Consider the following 11919-nt stretch of genomic DNA (forward strand, 5'->3'; position numbering starts at 1 on the left):
TCTTCATGGCCCAAGTTCCTTGCTTGTGTGCGTTGCCCATAAAAACTCACTCCTTTCTCCAAGTTGGCAACGCCAACATTTGCTCTCCAGGGCTGCCTGGCGTTGCCTTCAACAACGCACCTTATTCTTCAAGTTGGCAACGCCAACTTTGCTTCTCCAGGGCTGCCTGGCGTTGCCTTCAACAACACCCTCCATTCTCCAAGTTGGCAACGCCAACTTTGCTTCTCTAGGGCTGCCTGGCGTTGCCTTCAACAACGCCCCCTTTTCCCAAGTTGGCAACGCCAACAACTTTTCTTCTTCTTGCCCAACTTGCATCATTCTTGCTTCCATGCTTCCTTGTTTCATCACCTATCATCAACAAAGGAAATAGCTTCAAAGTCTTACCAATTCATGCAATAAATTTCATGAGATTCATTCATACTCATTCATGTATGTATTCTTTAAATCATTTGCATGAATTTGGCTAGAATCAACATGTTCCTTGGTGTTCTCATGCATGAAGATAAAACTCATAAAAGGACTTGTTTATTTAGAGAAAATGAGTGAAATTAAGCTAAAACCAACTAAACTAACTAGCTAATATAACAAATATGCAATTGCATCACCGGGAAAGGAACATATGGTAGCCGAACCTCCATCATTTGATGCAAACAAATTTAGATCCCAATTCCATGAAGGGAGATATCATAGGTTCATGAAGACAAAGAATGTAATCTATGAAAAAGGCCTTGAGTTGAGAGACGGGGAATACCCCATCATGAGGCAAATCACTAAAGAAAGAAGGTGGGAACTTTTATGTGCTCCTTTTGTTGACATCAGTGCAGTCATGATCAGGGAGTTCTATGCAAATGCTGTAAAAGAAAACAAAGATAGTGCCCCTTACACAAGCTATGTCAGAGGAGTTGAAGTGAGTTTTAGCCCAGCTGCCATCACAAGGACCCTCAAGTTGAGAACCATAACTTATGTAGAGCCCAGTTATGAAACCAGATTACAGATGGAAAACAATCCTGATGAGATCTTGCAAGGGTTATGTGTGGAGAATACAGATTGGGAAAGAGATTCAAAGGGAGCTCCAAGTCACTTGAGAAGGATAAATCTTACTCCCGTAGCCAAGGGATGGTATGAAATAGTGAGGAGATCTATCCTTCCTACTGGAAACGCCTCTTGGGTCACAATCAAACGAGCACTCTTGACATACTGCATCTTACATGGAGGTGAAATCAACCTCGCACAACTCATAGCCGACAGTATTCAAGAGATGGCCAATAGCACAAGCAAATCAAGTAGTCTTGGACATCCAAGTACCATCCTCAGGCTATATGACAAAGCTAGAGTAATCTTTGAAGATGAGGACACAAAAAAAGTGAAAAAGGAAAAAGGAATCACCAAGAAGAGTATGGAGGGAATGAATGAAGAAGAAGATCAAGAAGGGGTGGTAGCTCCTAGACAAAGGAGATCACAAAGAGAGGAAGGACGAAATCAAGCTCATGATGCCATAAACATGAGCCAATTACAAAGATCAATTAAAGAACTATCTCAGCAACTCATGCAGGCTCAACAAGGTCAAAATCAGGGGGGCCAAGAGAAATATCTAGAGCCCTATTCAGAATTTAGAGAGCAATTTTTGAAAGATAAAGAGGAACGAGAAGCTTGGCAGCATCAAATGGAGGAGAAACAAGAGAGATGGCAACAACAAATGATGACTCAGCAACAAGAATTTCAAGCACAGATTCTTGAAGGACAAAAAGAGCAATATAAAGAATTCAAAGAATCATATGATAAGCTGTATTTTAGTCAAGCTAAAGCAGGGGAATATAGTCACAACCTATATCAATGGAAGAATATTCATCACACCATGGGAGAAGTTAGATATGCACAAAGAATGGAGAATGATGAAAACATGCAAGCAAGGTTGGAGTACTTGACCCATAATTTTCCAATACTCAATCTTCAGATCAAGCCATTTGAGCAATGCCCTGAATTTGTAGCCAAGCAACAGGCAAGGTCTCATCACTATACTGAGGCAACTTTTAAAAGATTGGAAAAAGTTGGGCTCTCGGGACTCTTAGATTCTGTTTGGGGTAGAAGATGTCCTGGTGAAGAAATCCGAGATTATTCCAAGCTAGGGAAGAGAAAGAAGAAAAAGGGAGAATCAAGCAGCAGTCACGATCATTAGAAGGTGGCAAAGTTCTTTCATAATTCCTCTTTCATGTCCCTAATAAGGAGATGCATGTCTGAAACATGATATGCCTCCATCGTTTATGTCTTTTTACTTCATGCAATTTTTGTTATTTGTTTTTATTTTAGTTATTTAATAAATAGCTAGAGAAATGCTAAATCTGCATAATGCTTGTTATCCATCACTTAGCTTGAAATTTTGTTTTGTTTCCCACATGCTTAAATAAAAGAGATTTGTTTGAATTGAAAAGTGAAATATTCAATGTTGCATAAGTAAGAATGGAAGTTAATGGTGGTATATGTGTTTGATTAAATGCATGACTCATGAAATAATTCTTGCATAATATCATTCTCATTCAAGTGTGAGTTAGCTTGCTGTTGTAAAGACTCTCATCAATAAAGAAAAAAAACCCTTGAGAACAAAAACAGAAAGAAAAGGAAGAAGAAAAAGCCAAAGTGGCAAGAAAAACAAAGAATAAAGGTTGGACACCAATAGCTTGGACCCTAGGACATATGCCTGTGGTGTTCTTGTACTAAGATATGCTTGGATGAGTAAATTCTAAGGGGTATTTTAAAACCCGGTCACTTAGATCAACTGATTTGGGATGGCCAATTGAAAGTCCACAATAAAGAGCAACTTAGATACAGAACATTTAGTTATCCAAAGAGAGGCTGGGCATCAATGATCCTAGGAAGAATTAGTGAGCCATGTGTCTGTGGTGGAAAGATGTTGAGTAAAAGAAAAAAAAATAAAGCCAAAGGCTATTACTGCAACATTAGACACCAAACCTCTAAAAGAATAATAAGCTTGTTAAGCATTATAAGCCAAGAAAAGTTAGCAAGGGAATAATTAAAAAGTGAGTCTTATAACAGCAAGTTTAGCAAGCCTTTGAAGAAAGATGTATATTATGTAACAGCAACAATAATTGAGTTATCATTGTCTGCATAAAGATCCCATAAATCAAGTTCTGCTATATGCCTAATAAGGATATGTGTTCTTTTCTTAATTCATTTCAATTGCTCTTAATTTTGATGCTTGCTTGGGGACAAGCAAGATTTAAGTTTGGTGTTGTGATGACAAGTCATCATATACCCATTTTTCAAGCTAATTTCACTTGTTTTATTAGTCTTTATGCACTTTCTTGCATCTTAAGTAAGTGATTTGGAGTGAAAATGCATAACTTCTTTAAATCAAACAACCACCATGAAATTGATGTTAACTCATGAGTTTAAGCTAATTTTAATTGAATTTTAATTGATTTATAAGCCTTGTGAATTTAGTGATACTTGGAGTGGTTGTTTTGGTTTAATGTAGGTGAAGAAAAGAATAAAAGAGAAAAGCGTGGCCTAAGAAAGCATGACCAAAGGAGAAGAAAACGTGGTCAAAGGAAGGAGAAGTGTGCTGCATGTAAAGAGGGGAGGCAAGCATTGCCCTCCACAAGGGCACACTGCCCTCTAGGAGGGCAACATAAGGGAACAAAGCATGAAATGCAACTCTGCCCTGCCCACTACAAAGGCAGAGCACAAATCTGTGCCTTGGAATCAAGAAGAACAAAACCTTGCCCTGCCCTCCACAAGGGCAGTATCGGGCTCACCAAGGGAAAAAAATCAAAGGAAAATGCCTACAATGCTTGCCACAAGAGTTGAACACGGGACCATGAGGAAGCAAGGAATTAAGCCTCACTTTGGTACCAAGAAAGCCAAGGAAAATGGGTAGCGTGTGTAGCATCCAAGTTTCGAACTTGGGACGTCAAAGTGGAAACACTGCCCTGCCCTCCGCGAGGGTAGGGCAGCATTTTGTTGTGGCATAATTCTGGCACACCAAGGCACCATTCTGGCGCACCGCAGCACCATTCTGGCACACCGCAGCATCATCTGGCAGCACCAGCAGCGCACCACAGCACAATTCTGGCACACCAACTTTTTCTGCCCTGCCCTCCGCGAGGGCAGGGCAGCATCCTGCACACCAAGCCGTAGCACGCCCGCACCACGGACGCACCAAGCACCAAATCCTGCCCTGCCCTCCACAAGGGCAGGGCAGCCTCCTGGAAGCTATTGTTTTTGGGCCAAAAATTGAATTAAAAATCCAATTTAATTCATTTCTTCACCAAATCAAAAGCCCATCCAAATCCCAAAATCCAAGAATAGAAAGTGTATAAATAGGAGCTAGTTTGATGTAATGAGGACCTTTTACTTGACTTTTGAATTTTGCACTTTCTTTGAGCTTTGAATTTTTGCAACCTTTCTTTGAGAGACTGGACCGAGATTTCAGAGAATTGGGAAGGAGAATTGATCTCTCTTCTTCCTCGTTCTTGCTTGGGCACTTTTAATTTTCTTGTTTTGAGTTTTGGGTGTGAAGAATTGAGGAAATTCTGTCTCAATCTCCATTCAAAATCTCTTTAATTCCTCTTCTGCATAATTGAGTTTAATTACAATTCCTTTACTGCTTCTTCTTCAATTTCTTGTTAATTGCTTTGAGAACTTGGATCTAGGAAGGCACTTGATATCTAGGCTCTGCTACCTAGTCTCTGGAGTCCTGAGATCCCGATTTCCTTTTGGTTCTTCTGTGAACCTTTGCTGCATTTAATTTCTTTACTGTTTGAGTTCTAATTGCTTCTAATTCAATTTCTGCTCTATTAACTGTGGCAATTCAATTTCTCTCTGTTTAGATTCTGCAATCCCAGTCCTCAAATCCCTTTTATATTCAAGCAATTTACATTTCTTGCCATTTAAGTTACTGCAATTTACATTTCTTGCACTTTAAGTTTCAGTCATTTAATTTCTTGTCCTTTAAGATTCAGCCTATTTTACTTTCCTGTCTTTTAATTTACTGCAATTCTCCCCTCTCCCTTTACATTCCAAGCAATTTAGCTTCTGCTAAATACAACCCACTCAACCAAAACTTAATTCGCTTGACTAAATCAACCACTAAACTAAAATTGCTCAATCCTTCAATCCCTGTGGGATCGACCTCACTCATGTGAGTTATTATTACTTGATGCGACCCGGTACACTTGCCGGTGAGTTTTGTGTTGGATCGTTTTCCACACATCACCTGCTTGCTTTTTTTTTGTATTCACTGCTTTTTCTTGCTTCAAGAATCAATTTGATGATTTTTCAGATCCTCAATAACAGTTTTCCTTTTCCATCATTCTTTCAAGAGCCAACAATTTTAGCATTCTTAAAACAATAAATTCAAAAGACATATGCCTTGTTCAAGCATTCATTCAGAAAACAAAATGTATTGTCACTACATCAAACTAATTCAACTAGTTTCAAAGATGAATTTGAAATACTGTACTTCTTGTTCTTTTGTGATTAAAGAATTTTTCATTTTAAGAGAGGTGATGGATTCATAGGACATTTATAGCTTTAAGTCATGAACTTTAAATTTTATTAATCGAGGAATAAGAACAAGACTCAAAGATAATTATAAGAGAAGGCTAATAATAGTAGAAAAATAGAAAATTGAAAACAGAAATTTAAATGACTCTAAAATTGATTCCTAATGATAGAGGTTATCACAGAGTTAGGACTCAACAACCTTGATTTTGAGAAATGGATGCTCCCTCAACTTGTGGGGTGTTTGACCCTTCAAGGGAGAGCTTCTGGCGCTTCAGCTCCTGTAGCTCACGCCCCTGCTTCTCTTGTTCCTTCAGCAGTTTACAGAGCATACAATTTTGATTCTGCTGTTCTTCCTTAAGTTGTTCCATAGCTTTTTGTAGCTTGGCAACAGATGCTTCTAGGCGGGTTCAGTAGTCAATTTCAGGAAGTTCAGGGAGGAACTCCTGCGCCCTCCTTTTGATAGAGTTATCTTGCATTTGTCCTTCCATTGACTTCTTGGTGATTGGATGTTCAATTGGGATGAATTCATCTACTCCCATCCTCACCCCAGCATCTTTACATAGTAAAGAGATTAAGCTTGGGTAAGACAGTTTGGCTTCATTGGAGTTCTTGTTTGCAATTGTGTAAATCTCACAAGCAATCAGATGATGAATCTCCACTTCTTTTCCCAGCATAATGCAATGAATCATCACTGCTCTCTTGATAGTAACCTCAGAACGGTTACTAGTGGGCAAAATAGAACGCCCAATGAAGTCTAACCAACCTCTTGCAACTGGTTTGAGATCTCTCCTCTTGAGTTGGTTTGGGACATCTTTTGAATTGGTCATCCACTTAGTTCCAAGGAGGCATATGTCCTCTAGAACTTAATCCAACCCCTTATCTACCCTCACCATTCTCCTATTAAAGGATTCAGGATCATCTTGTAGTTGAGGCAAATTGAAGACCTCTCTTATTTTGTCCAGATAGAAGTAAATAATTCTCCCTCTGACCATGGTTCTGTATGTATGAAAAGCAGTTCCATTCATTATCTGCTTATCTGTCAGCCACAGATTTGAGTAGAATTCCTGAACCATGTTTCTTCCAACCTTTGTCTCAGGATTGGTTAGAATTTCCCATCCTCTATTTCAAATTTGCTCTTGGATCTCCGGATATTCGTCTTCTTTCAGATCGAATTTAACTTCCGGGATCACTGACCTTAGACCCATTATTTTGTGGTAATGGTCTGCATGTTCTTTAGTTAAGAACCTCTCTTGACTCCAAGGATTCTTTGGAATATTCTATTTCTTGCCTTTTGAATTGGTTTGTTTTCCTTTGGGAGCCATGGTCTTGATGAGCTTTAGCTTAGTGATCACGGAAAAGCACACCAAACTTAGAGGTTTGCTTGTCCTCAAGAAAAAGAAAGGAAAGAGGAGAGAGAGGAGGAGAAGCAAATTTGAATGGTGAAGAAAAGGGGGTGGCCGAATGTGTATTTATAAGGGAGAGGGAGGGATTTAGAAAGTTTTGAAAGAGATTTGAGAAGATATGGAAAGAATTTGAGAAAATACTTGAGTTTTTTGAAGAAGATTTGGAAAGGATTTGAAAGAGATTTGAGAAATAATTTAGAAAATTGTTGGATTTTTGAAATTTGAGGGTGAATGATGAAAATTTGTAACATGTTTATGTAGAAAATTATGGGTTAAAACATGAAAGTGTGAAAAAATTTGAAGTGGAAAGCAAAATCTCCTTCCCCTGCCTTTCTGGCGTTAAACGCCCAGAATGGTATCCATTCTGGCGTTTAACACCCAATTGGTGGCCATTATGGGCGTTTAACGCCCAGCCAGGTTTGGAAAGGATTTGAAAGAGATTTGAGAAATAATTTAGAAAATTGTTGGATTTTTGAAATTTGAGGGTGAATGATGAAAATTTGTAACATGTTTATGTAGAAAATTATCGGTCAAAACATGAAAGTGTGAAAAAATTTGAAGTGGAAAGCAAAATCTCCTTCTCCTGCCTTTCTGGCGTTAAACGCCCAGAATGGTATCCATTCTGGCGTTTAACGCCCAATTGGTGGCCATTATGGGCATTTAAAAGATGTCACAATCAAATGTTTAAATTCAAAAGATGTCACAATTCAAAACCGGGAGTGTTTAATTCCCGGGTCGTCTCCCAAGGACACTTGAGATCAATGAGTGTACAATTTCGGTTGTAGTGATCAAGGGATTTCAATGAAAAAATGAACATATAAAGCAATAAAAGAACATGCAAAATTGTAATGATTGAACTAATGAAGAAATTAATGAACCGACTATGCACTATAAACAAGTAAAGTATAAAAGAGATTAACATAAGTGTGTATAAAAGATTGAAAGAATAAAAGAGTCTTGGTTTGGAGTGAGCTAAGGGTCCTTTCCTTGTTGGAACCACAACTATGACAATCATAATGGATTAGTCTCACTTGATCAACCCTCATATCAGAAGGTAAGTTAAATGAGCATAGGTGTCCTTAACCCACACATCCTAAATTTCTTGCTAATTGCCTTAGCAACAAATTAGCGTTAGTGGGAACAAGAACAATTAACAATCCAAGAATTGACATTAAATGTTGGACATTCCAACTCTAAGAACCCAATTGCTCACTTTTCTCAAGCTAAGAGTAAAAAATTTAGCCTAAAACCATGGTTGACATTTTGTCAAACACTTGGTGGGCAAAAACATTAAACATGGGAAAATAGAGAAAAGGCATGAAACTTAAAGTGACAAATAGTCTCAATCAACAAGAATAACACAAGAAAACATGAAACAAATATTAAACATTAAATTCATCAACAAGAAATTGAAATTGCAAAAGTGAAGTAAAATTGAACTATAACTTGAATTATAGGAAAGAGTAAGCACAATGTAACTATAAAGAGTAATAACAAATAGATACTTACAGTGGAAGCTAGCAAAATCCAAGATCAAAAATGGAAATGGCACTTGAATGAAAAACCCTAATATAAACCCTAATAGAAAAGATGAAAAAACTTAGAGAAAAACTAACCTAAAAGCTTCCTACTACTACTCCTAAACTATACTAATGATATGCTATGTTGTTTCCTTCATTTCCCCTTTAATATGAGCTAAATGGCTTCAGAAATGGGCCTCCAAAACCCCCCCCCCCCAAAATCGTGAGTCACGTTCCATTTTAATGAAGGCATGTGTGGACACCTGTGCGTACACACAGACTTGTGCGTCCGCACATTTTGCGAAAATCTCTTCTTGTGCGTATGCACAAGTAGCTGTGCGCATGCACACTAGGCGATACTCTAAATGACCGCATGAAACGCTCGAAGCAATCCACACGCTCTGATTGGGTGGCTGTGCGTACGCACGCAGGTTTGTGCGTACGCACACGTCTCTGTGCTCATCTCCTTTGATTCTTCATGCTTCCTCCACTTTACAGCTCTTCTTCCATTTTCTCCAATCCATTCCTACCTTATACACCTGAAATCACTCACAAACAACATCAAGGCATCGAATGGAAGGCAAATGAAATAAAATAGATTAAATTAGGCACAAAAGAGCATATTTTTCTAATCAAGCACAAATTTGGAGGAAAGTTCAAAAGCATGCTATTCTAAGGAATAAGTGCAAGTTTATATGATGAAATCCATTCAATTCTAACTAAAAATCATCATCAAATATGGATTCATCAGTCAACATTCCCAAGAATTTAGAATGCCCGGTCACATCTTACATCGTAGGGTCAACAGAGTATCAGGCTTAACCTGGAACACGTGGTGGCAAGTCACAGTACTTTACCCAAAGACACCCGTATCTCAGATAATTTAAATGTGTATGCCTTATACGTTTCATAGTAATTACAGAAATCAATTATCCAAGCCTTAGTATCATAAATCTTTCAAACATACTTCTCCTTCATATATGTTTCATCATTTTAACCTTTACTTCACCCTCAAGTTACTCTAATTTCCTAACTTCACATCAGTACTAAGCTTCTTAATCAAGCTTAGAACTAATCAATATGAGAATAGAGATTTATAAGTTTGAAATTCAATTTAAAACTAAAAATCTATTTTTTTTGCAGAAAACAGGGCCATGCGTACGCGTGGGTATGCGTTTAGCCCAAGATGCATACACATCCCCTAGTTACTCATATGCATAAGTCTCTATTCCACGCATACGCGTCAGCCATGCGTACGCATGGATGCACGATTTTCCAAAAATTTTCACTAAGTCTGAAACTGCAGCTTTGCCATTTTAAACCCCGAACTTCCGGCACGCATAACTCTTCCGTCTTGAAACATTTTTTCTCCATTCTTTGAACAGTGTAAACTTCATGGACCCAATTTTCATATAAAATAGTTTTGAAGTCATTTGGGGGTCCGGAAGCCGAGTTATGAGCTACTGAAGTTCGGCCAAAAACAAAATTCCACAAAACTTCAAACCTTATTCTCATTAAAGAAAACTATTCCCATCTCTATATCAAACCTGCAAATTATTGACAAGCACAACCCCCTCAACACTACAATAATAATCATAATACACCATATCTCAACCAATATTTTCATACATACACTTCCCAATACACCAACAAACCATAATTCACCCATTATATATATATATATATATATATATATATATATATATATATATATATATATATATATATATATATATATATATATATACTCTAATCTTTAATTCATCAGTTGTCATTCAATTAACAAGCAGCAAACCAAAACATTCCTCTTATCAAGGGGACCAAACAATAAATATACACATACGTTCCAAATTATCCTAGGATTATCTAGCCTAAGTTTTCACAAAACATTACATATTAAATACACAAAATCTAAACCATACCTTGACCGATTTCCACGTTTGGTCCAAGGCAACACTTATGCCACACATACACAGCTCCACAATTCACAAAATCACCAAGAATTGACACCAATCCAAGGCCTCCAATGTCCACAATTTCAAGTTCCAATTACATACACACCACCTAATACAAATATACAACACATATAAACCCAAACTCAATATCTATTGCACAAATTCAGAAATTAAATAGGTTATAGTTTCCTCACCTTATCCCAGCTTTGTATAAGCAAGAGTGAACATTTTCCTCAAACTAATTCGATCATAATACATCAAAAAGTAAAGAAATTCAACACCACTACATAATTTTTTGAAAATTTGGGGGAAGGAGAGGCTGGAGTGTTAGAGTAACTTACCAAAGAAATTTTTCTGATAGAATTGTAGAGCTCGACGCACTGGACACGTAGTCGCAAACTGTGTGGCGATCAGAGCTCGGATGGAGGAGTTATGGCAAAGGGAGTGTTTGAATGAATGTTTGGAAGCTTTGGGTGTTCTTCCTCCTCTGTGAGTGTTTCCCAATGTGAATGAGGAAGAGAATGGAAAGAGGAATCTGTGTCCTCACTTAATGGATGGGCTCGATTGGACCTTGGGACCATTTTGGGTCTAGTTCAACCGGTTCGGCCCGTCTGGCCCGATCTTAGGCTAAATTCTTCGAAATTAATGTTGAGTTTCTCATTTTAAAGAGCTCTATCCTATTTTAACATAAGATTTTCATTTCTAATTTTCCTTAAAATTTGATTTATTGGCTAATTATTTATTAATTTTAGCGGGATTTACACATAAAGGTTATATTTTTCTGACGGTAAACTAATATATGAAAAAAGTCAGTAAATAAGACAAATTTATAAAAATAAACTTGTTATGTGTAGTCTACATTATACATATGAAATAAAGTTAAAAAATTAAATTTCACAAATATTTTGAGAAAGAATTATATTATACATTAATTAGTTAATAAGTTTTGAAGTTAATAATCTAATTATTTGTCAAGTAATATAAAATAAAATTTAATTATTTTATATTTTTATATTGGGGTTTAAAATATTATTTTAATATAATTATTTAATATTATAAAAGTTTTATTGCATGCCACTGCTACCTAGGATGAATAGAATGATGTCACTTTGTTCCTTGGCGCGAAATAAAAAAGAGACGATGTCATTTTGTTACGCAGGGAATTGAAAAGGTTTCTTGAAAGAGAGTATTGATCATTCACCACTTTTTCTTCTTCTTTTCTCAAGCGTCTTGTCTCCTTTTTCTTTAGTGAGAATGTCGTTACACTAGAGCAGTTTTCATTCGGTTATTTCTTGGATTTATTGTCACGAGAAGGAAGGACGCCGATGGCAAGAAGTTGCCGAAGCCAAACATGGCCATCATCATTTGTATGAGTGAGGATAGTAATTTGTTTTTTTTTTTTGAAAAAAAATTTGATGTTCATTAATGGTTCTTAGTTAGAGTTAACTTTTTAGGTGTTTTCATTTGCATTTCTGATTTTATGCTAATGTTATCTTGTTTGAATTTTTCTGGTTATTA

The sequence above is a fragment of the Arachis hypogaea genome, chromosome 5 (assembly GCF_003086295.3).
Source record: "Arachis hypogaea cultivar Tifrunner chromosome 5, arahy.Tifrunner.gnm2.J5K5, whole genome shotgun sequence".
Lineage (NCBI taxonomy): Eukaryota > Viridiplantae > Streptophyta > Magnoliopsida > Fabales > Fabaceae > Arachis > Arachis hypogaea.